Raw genomic sequence first — 6,810 nt, forward strand, 5'->3', positions numbered from 1 at the left:
ACAGTTTTACATGACTGTCAATATCATGATCATAGCCACAGAATTTACAGTTTTATACAGAAATAAAGAGACAGGGATGCAACTTTTCACTTCAAAATCCCATGTGAATTAATCAGGAACAAATAGCAGCAAACTGCATGAAATTCCTTGATGCAGCTCTACGCAACACTATAACTGCTCTGTGCTAACTTCCTACATACACTTTAAATTATTTTTTACATTCTGCCCAATATCTTGCTATCATTCATATCTCTCCATCAAACCAAATGAACAAGTTCCCAGTGTCTTGAGATGTGATCTATCAATCCTTACCTTCTTAGGATCAAATACTCACAAGTCGTTCTTCTCCCAAACAGACTCACTATCTCTTTATTTGTGGCCCGTTCTACTCAACTGACCTTCAACAAATATCAATGACAGCACATATCAAAGGCTTCAACCCTTCCATATTATAAAGCCACATCTCACGAATTTAAAAAATATTTCTAATATGAATATCTACAATGGAAGTGGGAAAATTAATTTTCTTAAGAATGGCATCAGTATCATTAACTCATGTTATGAAATTATTGCAAATATAATTAACAAAATGTTTCACAGATGTTATCAAGATGAAATGGGGAATGGATGACTGGGTTTCCAACAAGGGCGCTCATGCAATGATGCATATTCCACTACGAAGATATTAAAGGATAACATTGTGAAATCAATTTGGAAACACATAACATCTGTAGACTTTAAGAAGGCCTTGGACAAAATAAGCAGAAATAAACTGCTTGAAATTCCAAATGAAGATAACATTCATCAAAAGATCATAGTCATAGCTACAACAACTACAAATACAATCTTATTTTGGTAAAACTGGAAGAGAACCAGGCAAGGAAGAAACCAAATTGAGTTATAAGACAAGGCTGTGGATATTCCCCTCTTATATTAATCATTTATATAAATGCTATAATGAAAACTTGGAGGCACAGGTGTCACGGTTCATTACTGAATCAATCAATCAATCAATCAATCAATACAATCAATCAATACTGATCTGCATTTAAGGCAGTCGCCCAGCTGGCAGATTCCCTATCTGTTGTTTTCCTAGCCTTTTCCTAAATGATTTCAAAGAAATTGGAAATGTATTGAACATCTCCCTTGGTAAGTTATTCCAATCCCTAACTCCCCTTCCTATAAATGAATATTTGCCCCAGTTTGTCCTCTTGAATTCCAACTTTCTCTTCATATTGTGATCTTTCCTACTTTTATAAACGCCATTCAAACTTATTTGTCTACTAATGTCATTCCACGCCATCTCTCCGTTGACAGCTCGGAACATACCACTTAGTCGAGCATGTCTTCTTCTTTCTCTCAATTCTTCCCAACCCAAACATTGCAACATTTTTGTAACGCTACTCTTTTGTCGGAAATCACTCAGAACAAATCGAGCTGCTTTTCTTTGGATTTTTTCCAGTTCTTGAATCAGGAAATCCTGGTGAGGGTCCCATACACTGGAACCATACTCTAGTTAGGGTCTTACCAGAGACTTATGTGCACTCCCTCCTTTACATCCTTACTACAACCCCTAAACACCCTCATAACCATGTGCAGAGATCGGTACCCTTTATTTACAATCCCATTTATGTGATTACCCCAATGAAGACCTTTCCTTATATAAACACCTAGATACTTACAATGATCCCCAAAAGGAACTTTCACCCCATCAACGCAGTAATTAAAACTGAGAGGACTTTTCCTATTGGTGAAACTCACAACCTGACTTTTAACCCCGTTTATCAACATACCAGTCCCTGCTGTCCATCTCACAACATTATCGAGGTCACGTTGCAGTTGCTCACAATCTTCTAACTTATTTATCACTCTATAGAGAATAACATCATCCGCAAAAACCTTACCTCCAATTCCACTCCTTTACTCATATCATTTATATATATAAGAAAACATAAAGGTCCGATAACACTGCCCTGAGGAACTCCCCTCTCAACTATTACAGGGTCAGACAAAGCTTCACCTACTCTAACTCTCTGAGATCTATTTTCTAGAAATATAGCAACCCATTCAGTCACTCTTATGTCTAGTCCAATTGCACTCATTTTTGCCAGTAGTCTCCCATGATCCACCCTATCAAATGCTTTAGACAGGTCAATCGCGATACAGTCCATGATAGACATCTTAAACATTGAGATGCCTTTCTCACTGCTGATGATATTACATCATTTGCTTTGATGGAAGATGACCTACAAAATCAGCATTTAAACTTAGTAATGTTTCCTCATAACTGAATGTGATTATCTCAACTGAAAGTACTAAAATAATGGCCTTAAAGGAAAGAGATCCCATTCCTAGCAAAGTAAATTTAAATAATACACTATTAGAGAGAGTAATTGTGTTCAATTACCTAGGGTGCAACTTATGATACCAAACAGAAATAGATCTGAGCAAAAATTAATAAGTTCACAAAAAAGTAGGTATAATTAACCATATTGCAAAGCCATCACATGTACAGAACACCACTCATTTGTGACTTCTCAATACCCTTACTAGGCCAACACTTTGTTATAGCTGTGTGGCATGGTCATTATGAACTCAATATGTTTCAAGAATCACAGCATGAGAAATGACGTTCATGAGCTGTACTCCAGGATTCGCCAAGTGGGACCATATAAGGAATGAAGAGGCACTAACAGAACTGAAAGTACAACCAATAACTGACTACATCTACAGTTATCAAGAAAACTGGAAATGTCATATGCAAAGATCATACCTAGAAGATTGCCAAAAGGGAGTCTCCAGTATCAAATCAGGGGGAAAGATATGCAGGAGATCTGATGAAGCGGTGCACGACCGTAATGGAACACATAGCCCAATACATGGATGAAGATGATGACGATGATGGAGAAAGGTCTACATAGAAATTTATTATGCTCCATCAGCTAGCAGCACAAGAGTACACCACACAGGGCACAAAGGATAATACTTTCTTGTTGTTAGCACCTTGATCACTTGCTGCAACAAGGCTACCAACTCTCACTATCAGACCATTGGTCTAAATGATCAGGAGATTTTACTGTTCCACGGATAGTAATTAAACCTTTCTGTGTTGAATTCTGAGAGTGGTTTGATCCGAAAGAAGTGTTTGTTCAGCTGACAACAAGGAAAATATAACTTATTTTGAGATACTGTACTATTAATGGTCTTACAAGTAAATAACTACCTTATAGAGTTTCCAGAGCCAGAAGAAATTATTTCATGAACTAATATGTCTAAGGAATTATCTTACAAACGAGAGGTGGCCACTTTTATGATATCACACAGAAAGAAAATGTCGGGAGTGAATACTGCCTATCAACTGTTGTGGAGTATTGATATTATACAGAAGATTCTCAAAACTAACACTGATATACACAGAAATTGTACAAAAATACAGACAATATTACAGATAACCTAAATAGAACAACTCCCATGATTTCAAATTTGGAACATTACTAATATCATGTTTTCTAGCCTACAAAATAAGAAACAAATCAACATTACGTGTACTGGTATCCCTCTTAAATCGCACACACAGATAAGTTAAGTAAAACTTCAATATATAAAAATTATAAGTATACATTAAATTTTGTTGGGTACTTATTTCTAAAATTATCATCCTTCAATCAAGTACCGGTAACTAATAATAATTATTATTATTCAGAAAAATTATCCACGGTTCAATTTCAGGACATAAAGAGGCGAGCGGCTATGAGAAGAAAGGAGAACATAGCCTTTATTTCCCTATTACTCCTTTTTAGTGATGGTTTCCTGTTGCATAAGAGTGTAGCGTACTGCGATGAAACAGAGAGAGGTTTTATTGTTTCAACACAAGAGGCAATTGATGGCAATAATATTAACTTTTCAATTTTCAAACAAAGCTACTTGTATGCGTATAAATTTTTAACGGTTAACCATAATAAATAGCAGTACCGTAGCACAAAATATGTTTTGCCTGATTGCTTTTCAAGAAATATTTCTTACGATTTCTCCTGATGAAGTTCACTATTGAGATCTAGAAGGTCGGCAGAAATAAATGACTGAGCCTTGGACTTCACCAACAATATATTAGAAGTAGTGGACACAGTGTACAATGACAGGATTCACAGTGTTTAATGAAGAACTACTGGAGAAGTAACACAAATAACGGAATAAAGGTTTTCAACGTATCGCGAAGTGCCGAATACGCTTCATACAAAACTCTATCGGATAACGACATACCAGTCATTTGAAACCAAACATGATGTTGTGAAGTAAGATAATCGTAAATTATTATTATTATTATTATTATTATTATTATTATTATTATTATTATTATTATTATTATTATTATTATTATTATTATTATTATTATTATTATTATTATTATTATTATTTATCGATACGGCCACCTGTGGGCCACGTTTATTATCTGCGCACTTTTTAGTGATAGTGCTGAAGCGGTCGACTTCGGTTATCTTCGAGATTCGTATTGGCAACCTTTGAAACCAAAACTAAGAATCGCTTATCATCGCTGTGCGCCATCTGGCGTACACTTTAAGTACTCGTACTGTTGTTGTTTACACAGCAAAGCTAAACTATAGAATTCATGCTAGGAACACTTTTCGCAACGGGAAATGTTATATAGTATTAATTATTGTGTGTGTGTGACACAGTTGTTTGCTTAAAATAATAAAGGTTTATAAAATTCATATCGATCGATCATATTATCGATTCAATTCAGATTTCATTTCCATTCAGTTGGCAGTATTAACGGAACCCTTCTTACTTCTCCAACGAGTACAAAAATCTATCACTAAAAAGTGCGCGGATAATACACAATCTTCCCCCTGTCACGCAGACTGATACCCTTCTCTTTACACTCTCGCCATAGATTCTAGTTGTGGTTGTAGTTGTTCTTGAAGTTGATGTGGGCTCGTTATTATACCCAGACACAATACTTTATTATATTTGCACTAGTTCGACACTCGCACACAATTCCGATAAAGTAGGACACCAATGCAGTTCGCAATGTTCTCTGATTGAGAAGTACTTGAAGACTGAGTAAAGTAGATCGTGCAGTGGACGCACAAAATGGTTTCAAAGTACTTGAAATAGTTCATTAGAAAACGTAGCACCTAGACAAATGAGAATGATTAAATTATGTACACAATACTAGGAGAATCACAGGGACACAAGGTTTACTTACTAATCTTCACCCTAGAGTGGCCGATCTCAGCGACTTCTACAAAACATACAACACCGGGCCAACATATAATGGATAAGTAGGAGAGGGCAGTGGTACTACGGAGGGTGGGACTTTGGACAGAGGGAAATTTTATCTGATCAACGTATTTGGGGGATTTAGAGAGCGGAAAGTGTTATTGAGATCGTAAACAAAAAATTAAGAGGGGTGACAGTGTTATGATATGTCGTCAACGAAAATGTACACACGATCGGTGGAGGGGGACCGATGACAATATACGGTAGCCATGTGGCTTGGTTTAAAAGCAGGCGGTAGGGAGGCCGTGACTCAAACTTGGACTTATAGGTGTCATGACATAGTCTGAATGCCATCTCCATCCTTCTCACCCTCTCCTTTAATCCCTCCTTTTCATCTTCATTGGGGGTGAGTATTTCTCCCAGGTATTTAAATTTTTGCACACGCTGGATATCCCGATACAATGTAACAAGTCTGTCCGTGTCGTCTTTTTTTATAGAATCCATGAATGCTGTTTTTTCGAAGGAGATTCTTAACCCTGTTTTGACTGCAACATTTTGTAGTTCTTCGACTTGTTTCGTGGCTGTTTGACGGTTGTCTGTAATAAGAACGACATCGTCTGCGAAGGCAAGGCAATCCAACATCATCGCATTTTTTCCACAACCAATCTTTGCCCCATTCTTCATTTCATTTTCAGTCATTCTCAGCCTCCATTCCCTATCCAGAAAGGAGTGAGGCAAGGCTGCAGTTTGTCCCCTCTCCTTTTCAATGTCTACATAGAACAGGCAGTAAAGGAAATAGAAGAGAAATTTGGAAAGGGGATCACAGTCCAAGGAGAGGAAATCAAAACCTTTAGATTTGCCGATGATATTGTTATTTTATCTGAGACTGCAGAAGATCTCGACAAGTTGCTGAATATATTGGATGAAGTCTTGGGTAAGAAGTAAAAGATGAAAATAAATAAGTCCAAAACAAAAGTAATGGAGTGCAGTCGAACGAATGCAGGTGATGTAGGAAATATTAGATTAGGCAATGAAGTCCTAAAGGAAGTATATGAATATTGTTACTTGGGTAGTAAAATAACTAACGATGGCGGAAGTAAGGAGGACATACAATGCAGACTAGCACAAGCAAGGAAGAGCTTTCTTAAGAAAAGAAATGTGCTCACTTCAAACATTGATATTGGAATTAGAAGGATGTTTTTGAAGACTTTCGTGTGGAGCGTGGCATTGTATGGAAGTGAAACATGGACGATAACTAACTCAGAAAGAAAGAGAATAGAAGCTTTTGAAATGTGGTGTTACATAAGAATGCTGAAGGTGAGATGGACAGATCGAATCACGAATGAAGAGATACTGAATCGAATTGGTGAGAGGAGATCGATTTAGCTAAATTTGACGAGAAGAAGAGATAGAATGATAGGACACATCTTAAGACACCCAGGACTTGTTCCGTTGGTTTTTGAAGGAAGTGTAGGTGGTAAGAAACGTAGGAGTAGACCAAGGTATGAATATGAGAAGCAGATTAGAGCAGATGTAGGATGCATTAGTTACGTAGAAATTAAAGGGTTA

The 6,810-nt window shown here is 36.8% G+C and overlaps 1 protein-coding gene across 2 annotated transcripts in view; it reads right to left on the reverse strand.

The window, feature by feature from the left end:
* Positions 1–4,160, reverse strand: part of LOC136866609 (zinc finger protein 681-like) — a 41,588-nt gene extending 37,428 nt beyond the window's left edge. For both annotated transcript variants that reach the window (XM_068226949.1, XM_068226950.1), the window contains exon 1: positions 4,024–4,160. The gene's annotated coding sequence lies outside the window, so the exon portion shown is untranslated. The remainder of the gene's footprint in view (positions 1–4,023) is intronic.
* Between the last annotated feature and the right edge of the window lie 2,650 nt (positions 4,161–6,810).

Source organism: Anabrus simplex, chromosome 3 (genome assembly GCF_040414725.1).
Source record: "Anabrus simplex isolate iqAnaSimp1 chromosome 3, ASM4041472v1, whole genome shotgun sequence".
Taxonomy (NCBI): Eukaryota; Metazoa; Arthropoda; class Insecta; order Orthoptera; family Tettigoniidae; genus Anabrus; species Anabrus simplex.